Raw genomic sequence first — 16,887 nt, forward strand, 5'->3', positions numbered from 1 at the left:
ACATGAACCATTTAATGCTAATGTTTATGTGATGTTTACTGTTTCTCAGAAAACAGGATGAGAGGAACCCGTCGATCTGCACGATTGACTGGAATACCACCTCAGGACGAGGGCATTGATGCCCGTCCTTCAACATTGCCTAGGGCAATGTCGAGTAGGTCCAACAGGGACCGAGCAGTGAGAGACCCTAGAAGGTCTTTAGATCTGGGAAGAAGCAGATCAGTCAGAGGAACAGTGCAGGGAAGTATGTCAGAGGATATGGGGGATCAGATGGATGTTGATCAAAGGAGGGATGGCAGTTTGGGCGTCAGTATGTCAGAAGAGGGTATGGGAGAATCCCAAGGAGGCACTCAGGCCTCGGGATTTGTTCAGCCACCTCACTATCCGCCCTACACCCAAAATCCCGGGTATTCGATGGGAGGTACATCGGATTACCCTAGTTTTAACCCTTACTCCACACAGATGCCATACCCACCATACTACCCACCATATCCACAGTACCCAGTGTACCCACCTCCACCATACTATCCAAATCCAGCAAACCCCACTCCGGGGGATGCTGTACCTCCTCCACCACCAGCACCTACAGTCCCAGATACCCAGATACCTCAGCCTAGCTCATCTGGGGGAAGTAAGGTTAAAATGACAGATTACATGAAGTTGGGTGCTCCCCAGTTTGAGTCAGGCGATGACCCGTTCGTATATTTGGAGAAGGTCAAGATGATCACAGAGGAGATCGGAGCTGATGATAGTAGAGCCATTCAGATGGCTGGTTTCACCTTGAAATGCAAAAAGGCCCGTGAGTGGTTCAAAAACTATGTGAAGCCGAGGGTGGATAGCCTATCATGGGAGGAGTTCGCTAATGAATTTGCAGGATGGGCTTTCCCTGATAGTTCAAGGGAATTGAAGATGATAGAATTCGAGCAGTTGAGGCAAACCGATGACATGAGTGTAGACGAGTATACTGACAGGTTTATGGAGTTGCTGCCTTTTGCTGGGCAAGACCTTAGCACAGACCAGAAGAAGTCGAGGAGGTATATCATGAAGCTCCATCCCAGGTATTCCTCCTTGGTACAGTCAGCAGATAGAGAGAGTTTTCACGCCATAGTAGACATGGCTAGGAGAATGGAGGCTAGTGCCATCGTTCAGGGGACAGTCAAACAGACAGTGGCACAAGCTTCTGGTTCTAAAACTCCGGGAGGGGGAAGGTTAGATCCCTCTACCTTGAGTGCAGCAGCTTCAGGCAGTAAGAGATGGGGTAAGCCCAAGGGTAAGAAGAATAAGTTCTGGAACAAGGTCAAGTCTAGTCTGGGGTTTGGCAGTGGTTCTAGTTCTGGGGCGGATAATGCAGCTTGTGCGAAGTGTGGTAGGCCACACAGGGGTTTATGCCGGTATGGGACAACGACCTGCTACAGATGTGGGCAAGAGGGGCATATGTCATGGCAATGCCCTAAAGCAGTTCCTACGGCACAGACACAGCAGACAGCTTCAGGAAGTGTGGCACAGCCAGTAGCTCTAGCTGCTACACAGGCCAGTGGCAGAGGCAGAGGGAGAGGGTCAGCTTCTTCCTCAGCAGGATTCAGAGGTGAAGGTCCATCAGCTCCAGCCAGGATCTTCACCATGACACAGCAGGAGGCTAACACATCCAACACCGTGGTGTCAGGTAATCTCATCATTGGGTGTTCTGATGTGTATGCATTAATGGACCCGGGTGCATCTCACTCTTTTATTGCACCGAGAGCCGTTCAGAGGTTAGGATTGATGGTCTCTGGGTTAGAGTGTCCCCTATGGGTCAGTGGACCCAAGTGTGACCCGTCAGTTGCAGAGTCAGTCTGCCAGTGTAGTCCGGTTTTTATAGAGGGAAGATGCTTGTCCGCCGACCTTGTGGTTCTAGATTTGACAGACTTTGACGTCATTCTAGGGATGGATTGGCTATCTACCCATGGTGCTACCTTGGACTGCAGGGACAAAGTAGTTAAGTTCAGATGTCAGGATGGGTCAGAGGTCGTCTTCAGAGGAGACAAGAGGGGTACACCTAGAGGTCTAATTTCAGCTCTTCAGGCTCGTAGGTTGCTTAGGAGGGGATGTCAGGGGTTTCTAGCTCATGTGAGGGAGTTGGATAGTCATGTTAGAGAGCCCGCCTCAGTGCCTGTGGTGAGTGAGTTCTTAGATGTTTTCCCAGACGAGCTGCCAGGGTTACCACCTGCTAGGGAAATAGAGTTCGAAATTGAGTTAATGCCTAGTACCAGACCGATCTCTATCCCTCCCTACAGGATGGCACCAGCCGAGATGAAAGAGTTGAAGGAACAGTTGCAAGAACTGGTGGACAAGGGTTTCATCCGACCGAGTACCTCACCTTGGGGTGCTCCAGTACTCTTCGTGAAGAAAAAGGATGGATCCCTCAGGCTTTGTATCGACTACAGGCAGTTGAACAAAGTCACCATCAAGAATAAGTACCCATTGCCAAGGATCGACGATCTATTCGACCAGCTAGCAGGAGCGGGTTGTTTCTCCAAAATAGATCTGAGATCCGGGTACCATCAGTTGAGAATCAGAGAGGAGGACGTGCCAAAGACGGCCTTCAGGACCAGATATGGGCACTATGAGTTCCTTGTAATGCCGTTTGGGTTAACCAACGCCCCTGCAGCATTCATGGACCTCATGAACAGAATATTCAGACCATACCTGGATCACTTCGTTATTGTCTTCATAGATGATATCCTAGTGTATTCCAGGAATGCAGAGGAGCATGCCCATCATCTGAAGATAGTTTTGCAGACCTTGAGGGAACATGGCTTGTATGCCAAGTTCTCCAAGTGTGAGTTCTGGTTAAGGAGCATCTCATTCTTGGGGCATATAGTGTCAGAGAATGGAATAGAGGTAGACCCCAAGAAAGTAGAGGCTGTAACTAACTGGCCCAGACCCACCTCAGTGACAGAGATCAGAAGTTTCTTGGGTTTGGCTGGTTATTACAGGAGGTTCGTACAGGACTTCTCCAAAATTGCAGCTCCTTTAACCAGATTGACCAGAAAGAATCAGAGGTTCGAGTGGACCGATCGATGTGAAGAAAGCTTTGAGGAGCTCAAGAAGAGGTTGACTTCAGCACCGGTGTTAGCTCTGCCAACCAGCAATGAGGACTTCACAGTATTCTGTGATGCATCCAGAGTAGGCTTGGGTTGTGTGTTGATGCAGAATGGTAGGGTGATCGCTTATGCTTCTAGACAGCTAAAGAGGCATGAGATGAATTACCCCACACACGATCTGGAGATGGCAGCAGTTATCTTTGCCCTCAAGATGTGGAGGCATTACCTCTATGGGGTAAAATGTGAGATCTTCACAGATCATAAGAGCCTGCAGCACATCTTGAGTCAGAGGGATTTGAACTTGAGGCAGAGGAGATGGGTAGAACTGCTCAGTGACTATGATTGTAAGATACAGTACCATCCGGGTAAGGCTAATGTAGTAGCTGATGCCTTAAGCCGGAAATCACTTGGCAGTCTATCCCACATCACGGCAGAGAGGAGACCGGTGGTGAAGGAATTTTATAAGCTCATTGAGGAGGGTCTACAGATGGAGTTGTCTGGTACAGGTGCTTTGATTGCACAGATGAAAGTAACCCCCGTGTTTCTGGAGCAGGTGGCTCAGAAACAGCACGAGGACCCAGAGTTAGTGAAGATTGCCAGGACTGTTCAGTCAGGCAAAGATAGTGAGTTCAGATTCGATGATAAGGGGATCCTCCGCTATGGGAACAGACTATGTGTACCAGATGACATCGGGCTTAAAGGAGACATTATGAGAGAGGCTCATAATGCAAGATACAGTGTTCACCCTGGAGCCACCAAGATGTACCAAGATCTGAAGAGGGTGTATTGGTGGCCAGCTATGAAGAGGGAAGTGGCACAATTCGTGTCAGCCTGCGAAATATGTCAGAGGGTGAAGCTGGAACATCAGAAGCCGGCTGGAATGCTTAACCCGCTACCTATTCCAGAATGGAAATGGGAGAACATAGCTATGGACTTTGTAGTGGGGTTACCGGCAACATCCAACAGACTAGACTCCATATGGGTGATTGTGGACAGACTCACCAAATCTGCTCACTTCATTCCAGTTAGGAGCAACTACTCTGTGGATAAGTTAGCGCAGGTTTATGTGGATGAAGTCGTCAGACTACATGGGGTCCCGGTATCTATAGTGTCAGATAGAGGGCCCCAGTTCACCTCCAGATTTTGGCGGAGTCTGCAGAGTGCTATGGGTACCAGGTTAGATTTCAGTACTGCCTTCCACCCCCAGACTGATGGACAGTCAGAGAGGACCATCCAGACCATAGAAGATATGCTCAGAATGTGTGTGCTAGATTTTGGCGGTTCTTGGAAGCAACATCTACCTTTGGTGGAGTTTGCCTACAATAACAGCTATCATGCTAGCATAGGGATGGCTCCATATGAAGCTTTGTATGGGAGGAAGTGCAGGTCACCCGTTTGCTGGGAGGAGGTTGGAGAGAGGTCCTTAGCAGGGCCTGAGCTTGTTGAGATCACCAGCAGGGTGGTGCCCATTATCAGAGAAAGGATAAAGACTGCCACCAGCAGGCAGAAAAGTTATGCAGACATCCGCAGGAAACAGGTAGAGTTTCAGGAGGGGGATCTAGTATTGCTCAAGGTGTCTCCGATGAAAGGGGTGGTTCGATTTGGTAAAAAGGGTAAGCTAGCTCCGCGGTACATTGGACCCTTTGAAGTCCTGCAAAGGATTGGGAATGTATCATACAAGCTGGACTTGCCTGCTTCTATGGAAAGAATCCATCCGGTTTTCCATGTTTCCATGTTGAGGAAGTTCGTGTCAGATCCGGGCAAGGTTCTTAGCGAGCCTGATGTGGAGATCCAAGAGGATCTCACGTATGTTGAACAGCCAGTGCGGATTCTTGACACTCAGATCAGAAAGTTGAGGAACAAGGAAATCCCGATGGTGAAAGTCCTTTGGAACCACCACAATTTGGAAGAATGCACTTGAGAGACCCGGGAGTCCATGCTCCAGCAGTACCCCCACCTCTTCTAAGGTTAGTTGAGATGTGTTCCATGTGCTATATGTGTGTATGTTATGTTTGTTTCGCTATGCAAGTACTAGTTGAGGAACATTCGGGGACGAATGTTCTTAAGGGGGGGAGAATGTAATACCCGGCTAGACTCCGGTATCGGAATTCCTACCGTCCGGTGGAATTTGGGTGTCGGATACCTCTAGAAGGGTAAAAGCATGTTTTTATAAAATGTTTTCATGTATTTTAATGTTTTAAGTATGATTTTAAATAAATTTTTGCATGAAAATTCTTTAAGGAAAAACTCAGGTTCGGCCGCCGAAACTCACTTTCGGCCGCCGAACATGCATGGACTTTGGGAGGCACGTTAGGCCCCCGAAAGTCTAAGTGAGGGAAGTGCAGGTTCGGCCGCCGAACCTTATGTTCGGCCGCCGAACATTGCATGGATGCGGAGGCACATTCGGCCCCCGAACGTGGCCTGGCCAGCCACTATAAAAGGGTCCCCTTGGTCCGCACGGGCGAGCTTTTTCTCTCCCATTGTCGGCCAAGGTGAGTCTCCACCGTTCCTCCCTCGATCTTGAGTGTTTCCTCTAGATCTTTCATGGTTTTAACAAGTTTATAACCTTGTTTTGAAGATTTGTGAGCTTTGAGCAAGCTTTGAGTGCTTGGAGGTTCAAAGAGCTTAATCTCTCCATCTCCAAGCTAGGATCGCTTTCCTCTCGTTTCTTCAAGAGGTAAGGGTCGATCTTGAACCCTTTTTATGTTTTAAACAAGTTTTAAGTAAGATCTATGGGTAGAAATGCATGTTAGGACATATGTTGAGTTTATGGGTTTTGATGAAGTTTGAGCAATGTAGCTTGTTTGTGTGTGAATGAAGTGTTGTAGATGGGGTATATGCATGTTTGAGACCCCTAGGAACTTGTATGCGTGTTTTGGTTGAGAAATATGCATGATCTATGGTTTTGGGAGGCAGGAGGTTCATTTGAACCAAGTTTCTGCCGTTTGGCAGAAACCAGGTTCGGCAGCCGAAGGGAGTTTCGGCCGCCGAACCCCTCTTGTGAAGGCAGCTTTCGGCTGCCGAAGGTGCCCCCGAAAAGAGACTTTCGTCTCTGTCTGGCACTTTCGGCCGCCGAAGGTGCCGCCGAACCTAGCTGAGTTTCGTCTCTGTCCAGGACTTTCGGCCGCCGAAAGTGCCGCCGAAGGTGCCCTGTTCAGCCGTTTCATGCATATTTTCTGTGATGTTTTCATGATGTTTTAGGGGGTTTTTGGGGGATATATTAGAGTTGTGTTTATATATGTTTGGTCCCTCATTGGAGTCCACCTGTGTAGGTTCGGACCCGAGGAACCGAGGACCCCAGCAGTGAGTGAGCTGCTTCAGTGTCTGGTCAGAGCTAGCCAGAGGTGAGTGGAAACAAGCTTAATGTTTTAAATCAAATAACTGAATGGTTTGGGCATGCTTCACGCATCATGATGATATGTAATAGGCTGATTGCATTAGTACACGAATATGTCGCATTGCATTTTATTTTGTGGTTGTGGGTGAATGCTGTATGATCCAATTAGTCCACGAGACTTTATGTATGTTATGACAGGAAGACCAGGACCCCATGCTACGGCCTGGCACGAGACTTTATGTATGTATGACAGGAAGACCAGGACCCCATGCTACGGCCTGGCACGAGGCTTTATATATGCTATGACAGGAAGACCAGGACCCCATGCTACGGCCTGGCACGAGGCTTTATATATGTTATGACAGGAAGACCAGGACCCCATGCTACGGCCTGGCACGAGACTATGTTGGGACTAATTGGTGACAGGTTCACCCTTGATGTGGATTGTCTGTGATATGATGCATTTCATGAAAGCATGAACTTTAATATAATGTTTTCAGTTTCTGCTCACTGGGCTTTTAGCTCACCCCTCTCCCCTAACCCCAGGTTTGCAGGTACGGGATTGATAGAGAAGAAAAGAAGAGAAAAGTCATATGTATGTAATAGCTAGAGTTTGTGGACATGACAAATGATAAGAATGTAATTATGTTATTGAGGATAGAGTTGTGCTTGACCATAGTATATGTTAATCCCTTGGTATGTACATGATCTTATTTTATGATGTATATGTGAACCAACTCAACACAGGATATATATTGCCCATTGAGGCTTTGATGAAATCCCACAGAGGGATTAATGTTTATGTATATGATGAATATAGTGCATGCACAGGTTGAGTTTGGTAAATGAAGAAAAGAAAAGTTTTTAATTCTTATGTATGTTTGTTGATCATGTATGGGATTAAACAGGTAAACAGGATGTATGTTAGGCTTGCTACGGGTCCCGGCGGCCTTACGCCGATCTGGATCCTAGCGCCGGTAGCGGTCCGGATTTCCGGGGCGTTACACCGACCATATGAACCTAGGGCTCTGATACCATTCTGTAACGACCCGGAAACCGGACCGCTACCGGCGCTAGGATTCAGGTCGGCTTAAGGCCGCCAGAACCCGTAGCAAGCCAACATACATCCTGTGAACCTGTTTAATCCCATACATGATCAACAACATACATAAAAATTAAAACTTTTCTTTCCAAGCCTAACCTGTGCATACACATCATAACATAAACCCCTCATTGGAGTCCTCATCAAATACTCCAATGGGGTACATAACATATGGCAGGCTTGGGTTACATGAACATCATAAAAATATTATATCTCATAACGAAAATCATGTATACAAGGGATTAGAACAACTCTAGTCAAGCACATTTCTAAACTTTCATTACATTACATAACATACTTTTACATTACAATTAAACCATGTCCACCACTAGGCTATTACATAAACTTCTCTTACTCTTGCTGACTTCTCTATCTACACTGTACCTGCAAGACTGGGGTTAGGGGAGAGGGGTGAGCTATAAAGCCCAGTGAGCAGAAAGATAAAAACATGTGATTTAGTTTCACCCTTTTTAGGTATATTATTATTCATTTTATTAATAAAAACATTTGTTTTAGTTCCTCCATTTTTAGGTTTATTATTATTATTCATTTTATTATTATTATTATCAAAATTATTTACCCTTTTCTTTTTCTTATTCATGCTTTCATGAAATGCAACACATCACAGTTAATCACATAAAGGATGGTATTGTCACCATTTGTCCTCAACATTTCCAAATGCCAGGGGCGTAGAATGGGCCTCACTGGTCTTTAACATAACATAATATTCCAAAGTGCCAGGGGCGTAGAATGGGCCTCACTGGTCTTTCTCTTACATAGTGCCAGGGGCGTAGAATGGGCCTCGCTGGTCTTCCATAACATATCATCATAACATAACATCAGAGGACTATAGATCACCCAACAACCATCCACATCAACATCAATTTATGCAATGCAGCATATTCGTGAATTCTAATGCAAACATCCTGGAATATTTCATGGCATTAATGATGCATGGGCAAATGCTTTATGATTCATTCATTTATTCATTCAATTACTTTACTTAGAAACTTAGGGAATTATCCCACTCACCTGGTGGCTGAAGCTTTAACAATGAACTCTGAACGACTATCTCACAACCGGGGGTCTCGGTTCCTCGGGTCTGAACCTACACAGGTGGACTCAAATGAGGTACCAAACAACAAGAACATAACTCTAAACATACCCCCAAAAACCTCCTAAAAACACCTCAAAACATCCCTAGAAAACATGCAAGAAAAGGCTGGGAAGGGCACTTTCGGCGGCACCTTCGGCGGCCGAAAGTCCCTCCAGAGCCGAAAGTCAGGCAGGTTCGGCGGCACCTTCGGCGGCCGAAACTCCCAGACAGAGACGAAACTCATGCATGTTCGGCGGCACCTTCGGCGGCCGAAAGTCTCGGACAGAGCCGAAACTCCCACTTCGGGGGCAAGCTTCGGCAGCCTAAAGCTGCCTCACAAGCCATGTTCGGCGGCCGAAACACCCTTCGGCTGCCGAACCTGGTTTCTGCCAAGGGCAGAAACTTGGCTCCTCTTGCCTCCAAGTTTTCCCAAACTTCCTAATCATGCATAAACTCTTCTACAACACTCATACACAAGCATGCAAGCTCCTAGGGGCCTCAAACTAACTTAAACCTCAACTACAACACACAAACAAGCTACATTGCTCAAGAACATGCACATCAAACCCATAAACATAACATAAACTTCCACAAGCCTACTCATGCATTTCTACCCCATAGATCTACTCAAAACTTACTTAAAACATGCAAGAGAGGTTGGATCTAAGCTTACCTCTTGAAGGTCGAGAGGAAGAACGATCCTAGCTTGGAGGTAGGGAGAAATCCACTCTTTGATTTCCAAGCTTCCAAACTTGCTCAAACTTCAAAACTCTTCAAAAACAAGATGTAACTTGTTAAAATCTGAAAGATTTGAGGGAAAACACTTAAAATGACCATAGGAGGGCTAAAGCTCACCGTCGGCCGAAATGGAAGAGAAAATCTCGCCTCTTTCGGTCACGGGGTCCTTTATAGGGCTGGTTCTGTCACCTTTCGGCGGCCTAACGTGCCCCCACATCTCATGCATGTTCGGCGGCCGAACATGAGGTTCGGCGGCCGAACCTTGACTCACTCAAACAAGGCTTTCGGAGGCCTAAAGCACTCCCAAAACCTTACCATGTTCGGCGGCCGAACTTAACTTTCGGCGGCCGAACCTGGCAAAGCCTCCTTTGGTCTTTTTCATTCAAAAACTCAAATTTTCTTTTTACTTAGAAACATAAAATACCTTAAAAACATTTCATAAAACATGGTTTTACCCTTCTAGAGGTTTCCGACATTCGAGATTCCACCGGACGGTAGGAATTCCGATACCGGAGTCTAGCCGGGTATTACAATTACCTTATTTCTCACCAAGTGTATTAGGATTGATATTTGACTATAGCCAAAACTCTCGTCCAATATTTTCGCTCCCGCCTTGTGACTTGTCCATAGGATACTCACCTCACGGCTACGCAATAACTTGAAAAAGTAATAAACCAAACTTAACACTCGATCATAATAATGACTTGAAGGATTTTATTAATTGGGATTGACACCCGATTATTAACCTAGTGGATACCCACTTTGCAACGCTTTTTGGCAGTACCTGACTTAGTCTTTTGGGACTGACGCTCGAAGACTAGCCTAGCGATTGCCCGCCTTATGGCATTCTTGGGCAGAAATTTGACTTTGTCTTTTGGTCTAACGCTTGAAGATTAGCCTTGCAGTTGCTCGCCTTATGGAGTCCTTTGGCAGAAACTTACCTTAGCCTTTTTTAGACTAACGCCCGAAAACTCGCCTGGCAGTTATCTGCCTTGTGGCGTTCTTTGGCATAAACTTGCCTTTGTCTTTTGGGATTAACACCCGAAGACTCGCCTGACAATTAATCGCTTGTGGCCTGACACAGGATGCTTTAGAAATATTTTGTGAAGCGGGACTAACCCAGACTAACCCAGACTATGGCCTGATTGATTCCTACCTTGTGGCCTAGCATAGAGATGCCTTTGTTTAGTGGGACTAACACCCGGTCTTTCGGCCTGACGGATTCTGTAACGACCCAAAAATCGGACCGCTACCGGCGCTAGGATCCGGATCGGCTTAAGGCCGCCGGGACCCGTAGCAAGCCTGACGTCTAACCTGTAAACCTGTATAATCCCATACATGATCAACAACATACATAAAAATTTAAAACTTTTCTTTCCATATACATCAACCAAACTCAACCTGAGCATAAACATAATCATAACATTGATCCCTCTGTGGGATCTCATCAGTGTCCCCAATGGGTGACATAACATATGCTGAGTTGGTTACATAAATATCATAAAAATCTCTAAGATCATGTATTAAAGGGATAACAACATTCTATGGTCAAGCACACTTCTAATCATCCAAAACATCATCTCATTACATATCTATACTGATTAAGACATTACATTATAATTTGATCATGTCCATTGCTAACTATTACATAAGCATAACTTCTTTACTCTATCCGGACTCCCGCACTATACTGTACCTGCAAGCCTGGGGGTAAAGGGAGAGGGGTGAGCTAAAAGCCCAGTGAGAAGAACTATAAAACATTTTAATACTATGCTCCAATGAAATGCATCATAACACAGACAATTCACATAAGGGTTGGGTGAACTTGTCACCAATTAGTCCAAGCTAACTCTGTGCCAGGCCGTAGCATGGGGTCCTGGTCTTCCTGTCATACATACATTACTTACCATTGCCCCAAGGCCTCATCTAGGCTCCTGGTCTTCGAGTCCCATAACCGTGCCAGGCCGTAGAATGGGGTCCTGGTCTTTCCTTACTCTGTGCCAGGCCGTAGAATGGGGTCCTAGTCTTCCGGTCATGGACTAATTGGGTCATCCAACATTCACCCACATCAATAACAATCGATGCAATGCGGCATATTCATGAAACTAATGCAATCATCCTATTGCATAATCATGATGCATGGAACATGATAAAACATTTAATTTAAAAGATTAAGTTTAGTTCCACTCACCTCTGGCTGACTCTGACAACACCGAAGCAGCTGAACTCACTGCTGGGGTCCTCAGTTCCTCGGGTCCGAACCTACACAGGTGGACTCAAATGAGGGACCAAACATACTAGAACATATCTCTAAACTACTCCCCAAAAACCCCCTAAAACAACATGAAACAACCATAGAAAAACATGCAAAGGAGGCCTGGACAGGGCACTTTCGACGGCAGGTTCGGCGGCCGAAAGTCCCTCCAGAGCCGAAAGTCAGGCAGGTTCGGCGGCACCTTCGGCGGCCGAAACTCCCAGATAGAGACGAAACTCATGCATGTTCGGCGGCACCTTCGGCGGCCGAAACTGCCAGACAGAGACGAAAGTCTCCTTTCGGGGGCAAGCTTCGGCAGCTGAAAGGCTGCCTCCCCAGCCATGTTCGGCGGCCGAAAGTTCCTTCGGCTGCCGAACCTGGTTTCTGCCAAAGGGCAGAAACTTGGCTCCCAATGCACATTTCGCCTCCAAACTTATCAAACATGCATCAAACCTATTCTACAACACACAAACGCAAGCATACATGTTCCTAGGAGTCTCAAACCATCATAAACCCCATCTACAACACATCAAGCATCCACATTGTTCAAGAACACACATTTATACCCATAAACATAACCATAACCTAAACATGCATTCTAACCCATAGATCTTGCATAAAACTTATTCAAAACATAAAACGAGCTTAAGATCGGCTCTTACCTCTTGAAGATCGAGAGAGACGACCCAAAAACTCGGAGTTGGGAGAGATTTGGTTCTTGAACCTCCAAGCTCCAAAACTTTGCTCAAAAGCTTAAATCTTCAAAACCAAGTTAAAACAAGTGAAAATCTTGAAAGATTTAGAGGAAGAACATCAAAAATGGGTGAGGGACGGCGGAGAGCTCACCTTGGCCGAAAATGGGGAAAAGCTCGCCCGTTTTCGGCTAAGGGACCCTTTTATAGTGGCTGGCCAGACCACGTTCGGGGGCCGAATGTGCCTCCGCATGCATGCCATGTTCGACGGCCGAACTTGAGGTTCGGCGGCCGAACCTGGACTTCCCTCACTTATGCTTTCGGGGGCCTAAAGCACACCCGCAACGCATGCATGTTCGGCGGCCGAACTTGAGGTTCGGCAGCCGAACCTGAGTTTTCCTCCAATGCTATTTTCATGCAAAAACTCATTTTCTTTCATGCTTAAAACATAAAACACATTAAAACATTTCATAAAAACATGGTTTTACCCTACTAGAGGCTTCCGACATCCGAGATTCCACCGGACGGTAGGAATTCCGATACCGGAGTCTAGCCGGGTATTACATTCTCCCCCCCTTAAGAACATTCGTCCCCGAATGTTCCTCAACTAGCACATGTAAGGCATACAACATAAAACACATAGAGACTAACCTTAAAAGAGATGAGGATATTGCCGGAGCATGGACTCCCGTGTCTCCCTAGTGCATTCTTCCATATTGTGGTGGTTCCACAGGACTTTCACCATCGGGATTTCCTTGTTTCTTAGCTTCCTGATCTGGGTGTCTAGGATCCATACTGGCTGCTCAACATAGGTGAGATCCTCTTGGATCTCCACATCAGGCTCACTAAGAACCTTGCCCGGATCTGACACGAATTTTCTCAACATAGAAACATGGAAAACCGGATGGATTCTCTTCATTGAAGCAGGTAAATCCAACTTGTACGATACATTCCCAATCCTTTGCAGGACTTCAAAGGGTCCGATGTACCGCGGAGCCAGCTTACCCTTCTTCCCTAACCAAATCACTCCTTTCATTGGAGACACCTTAAGCAATACCAGATCCCCCTCCTGAAACTCTACTAGTCTTCTACGGATGTCTGCATAACTCTTCTGTCTGCTTGCAGCAGTCTTGATTCTTTCTCTGATTAAGGGTACCACCCTGCTGGTGATCTCTACTAGCTCAGGCCCTGCCAAGGCCTTTTCTCCAACTTCTTCCCAGCAAACAGGTGACCTGCACTTCCTTCCATATAAAGCTTCATATGGAGCCATCCCAATGCTAGCATGATGGCTGTTATTGTAGGCAAACTCCACCAAAGGTAGATGCTGCCTCCAAGAACCGCCAAAGTCCAGCACACACATTCTTAGCATATCTTCTATGGTCTGGATGGTCCTCTCTGACTGTCCGTCTGTCTGTGGATGGAAGGCAGTACTGAAATCCAACCTGGTACCCATGGCATCCTGCAGACTCCGCCAAAACCTGGAGGTGAACTGGGGTCCTCTATCTGACACTATAGAAACAGGAACCCCATGCAGTCTGACTATCTCTTCAACATACACCTGCGCCAATTTGTCCACAGAATAGCCACTCCTGACAGGGATGAAGTGAGCAGATTTGGTGAGTCTGTCCACAATCACCCATATGGAGTCCAATCTGTTGGACGTCGCCGGTAACCCCACTACGAAGTCCATAGCTATATTCTCCCATTTCCACTCTGGAATAGGTAGCGGGTTAAGCATTCCAGCCGGCTTCTGATGTTCCAGCTTCACCCTCTGACAAACTTCGCAGGCTGACACAAACTGTGCCACTTCTCTCTTCATAGCTGGCCACCAATAAACTTTCTTCAGATCCTGATACATTTTGGTGGCTCCGGGGTGAATGCTGTATCTTACATTATGAGCCTCTCTCATAATGTCTCCTTTTAGCCCTATGTCATCTGGTACACACAAACGACTCCCATAGCGAAGGATCCCCTTATTGTCAAATCTGAACTCACTGTCCTTGCCTGACTGAACAGTCCTGGCAATCTTCACTAACTCTGGGTCCTCATGCTGTTTCTGAGCCACTTGCTCCAGAAACACGGGTGTCACTTTCATCTGAGCAACCAAGGCGCCTGTACCAGACAACTCCAACTGTAGACCTTCCTCAATGAGCTTGTAAAACTCCTTCACCACTGGTCTCCTCTCTGCCGTGATGTGGGATAGACTGCCTAGTGACTTCCGGCTTAGGGCGTCTGCCACGACATTCGCCTTACCCGGATGATACTGAATCTTGCAATCATAGTCACTTAGCAGCTCTACCTATCTCCTCTGTCTCAAGTTCAAATCTCTTTGACTCAGGATGTACTGTAGGCTTTTATGATCTGTGAAGATCTCACATTTTACCCCATAGAGGTAGTGCCTCCACATCTTGAGCGCAAAGATTACTGCTGCCATTTCCAGGTCATGTGTGGGGTAATTCAACTCGTGCTTCTTTAGCTGCCTCGAAGCATAAGCGATCACCCTCTCATTTTGCATCAGTACACAACCCAGTCCCACACGGGACGCATCACAAAAGACTGTAAAGTCCTCATCACTAGATGGCAGAGCTAAAACTGGTGCTGAAGTCAACCTCTTCTTAAGCTCTTCAAAACTCTCTTCGCACTGGTCAGTCCACAGAAACTTCTGGTTCTTCCTGGTTTGCCTAGTCAGAGGAGCTGCTATTTTTGAGAAGTCCTGAACGAACCTCCTGTAGTAACCTGCCAAACCCAAGAAACTCCTGATCTCCATCACTGAAGTGGGTCTAGGCCAGTTAGCCACAGCTTCTACCTTCTTGGGGTCTACCTCTATACCATTTTCTGACACCACATGCCCCAAGAAGGAAATGATCCTCAGCCAGAACTCACACTTGGAGAACTTGGCATACAAGCCATGCTCCCTCAAGGTCTGTAGAACCATCCTCAGATGATGGGCATGTTCCTCTGCATTCCTGGAATACACTAGGATATCATCTATGAAGACAATAACGAAGTGATCCAGATACTGACTAAACACTCTATTCATGAGATCCATGAATGCTGCAGGGGTGTTGGTTAACCCGAACGGCATCACAAGGAACTCAAAATGCCCATATCTGGTCCTGAAAGCTGTCTTTGGCACATCCTCTTCCCTAATCCTCAACTGATGATACCCGGACCTCAGATCTATTTTGGAGAAACAACCCGCTCCTGCTAGCTGGTCGAATAGATCGTCGATCCTTGGCAATGTGTACTTGTTCTTGGTAGTGACTTTGTTCAACTGCCTGTAGTCGATACAAAATCTAAGGGATCCATCCTTCTTTCTCACGAACAAAACTGGAGCACCCTAGGGTGAGGTACTCGGTCGGATGAAGCCCTTGTCTACCAGCTCCTGCAACTGCTCCTTCAACTCTTTCAATTTTTCTGGCGCCATCCTGTAGGGAGGGATAGAGATCGGTCGGGTTCCAGACATCAGTTCTATCTCGAACTCTATCTCCCTAGTAGGTGGTAAACATGACAGCTCGTCTGGGAACACATCTAAGAACTCTCTAACCACTGGCACTGAGGCGAGCTCTCTGACCTGACTGCTAAGCTCTCTCATATGAGCCAAATACCCCTGACATCCCTTCCTAAGCAACCTACGAGCCTGAAGGGCTGATATCAGACCTCTAGGTGTACCCCTCCTGTCTCCTCTGAAGACAACCTCAGACCCATCCTGACCTCTGAACCTGACCACCTTGTCCCTGCAGTCCAAGGTAGCACCATGGGTAGATAACCAGTCCATCCCTAGAATGACGTCAAAATCTGTCAAATCTAGAACCACTAGGTCGGCGGACAAGAATCTTCCCTCAACAAACACAGGACTACACTGGCAGACTGACTCTGCCACTGATGGATCACACTTGGGTCCACTGACCCAGAGAGGACACTCTAACCCAGAAGTCATCAGACCTAACCTCCCCACGGCTCTCGGAGCAATAAAAGAATGAGATGCACCAGGGTCCATCAAGGCATACACATCTGAACAACCAATGATTAAGTTACCTGCCACCACGGTGTTAGATGCATCTGCCTCCTGCTGTGTCATTGTGAAGATCCGTGCTGGAGCTGATGGACCTTCACCTCTGAAACCCGCTGAAGAAGAGGCTGCTCCTCTCCCTCTGCCTCTGCCACTGGCCTGAGTCATGGCTGGAGCTGCTGGCTGCGCTACACTACCTGAAGCTGTCTGCTGGGACTGAGCCATCGGGACTGCTCTCGGACAATCTCGAGCCATATGCCCCTCCTGACCACATCTGAAACAGGCGTTCATCCCAAACCGACATACTCCTTTGTGTGGCCTACCACACCTCGCACAAACTGCATTATCCGCACCAGAGCTTGAGCCACTCCCAAATCCCAGACTGGACTTAACCTTGTTCTAGAACTTGTTCTTCTTACCCTTGGGCTTACCCCATCTCTTACTGCCTGAAGCTGCTGCACTCAGGGTAGAGGGATCTAATCTTCCCCCACTCGGAGTTTTAGAACCGGAAGACTGTGCCACTGACTGCTTAACTGTCCCCTGAACGATGGCACTGGCCTCCATTTTCCTGGC

This window comes from Manihot esculenta, chromosome 13, assembly GCF_001659605.2.
Source record: "Manihot esculenta cultivar AM560-2 chromosome 13, M.esculenta_v8, whole genome shotgun sequence".
NCBI lineage: Eukaryota > Viridiplantae > Streptophyta > Magnoliopsida > Malpighiales > Euphorbiaceae > Manihot > Manihot esculenta.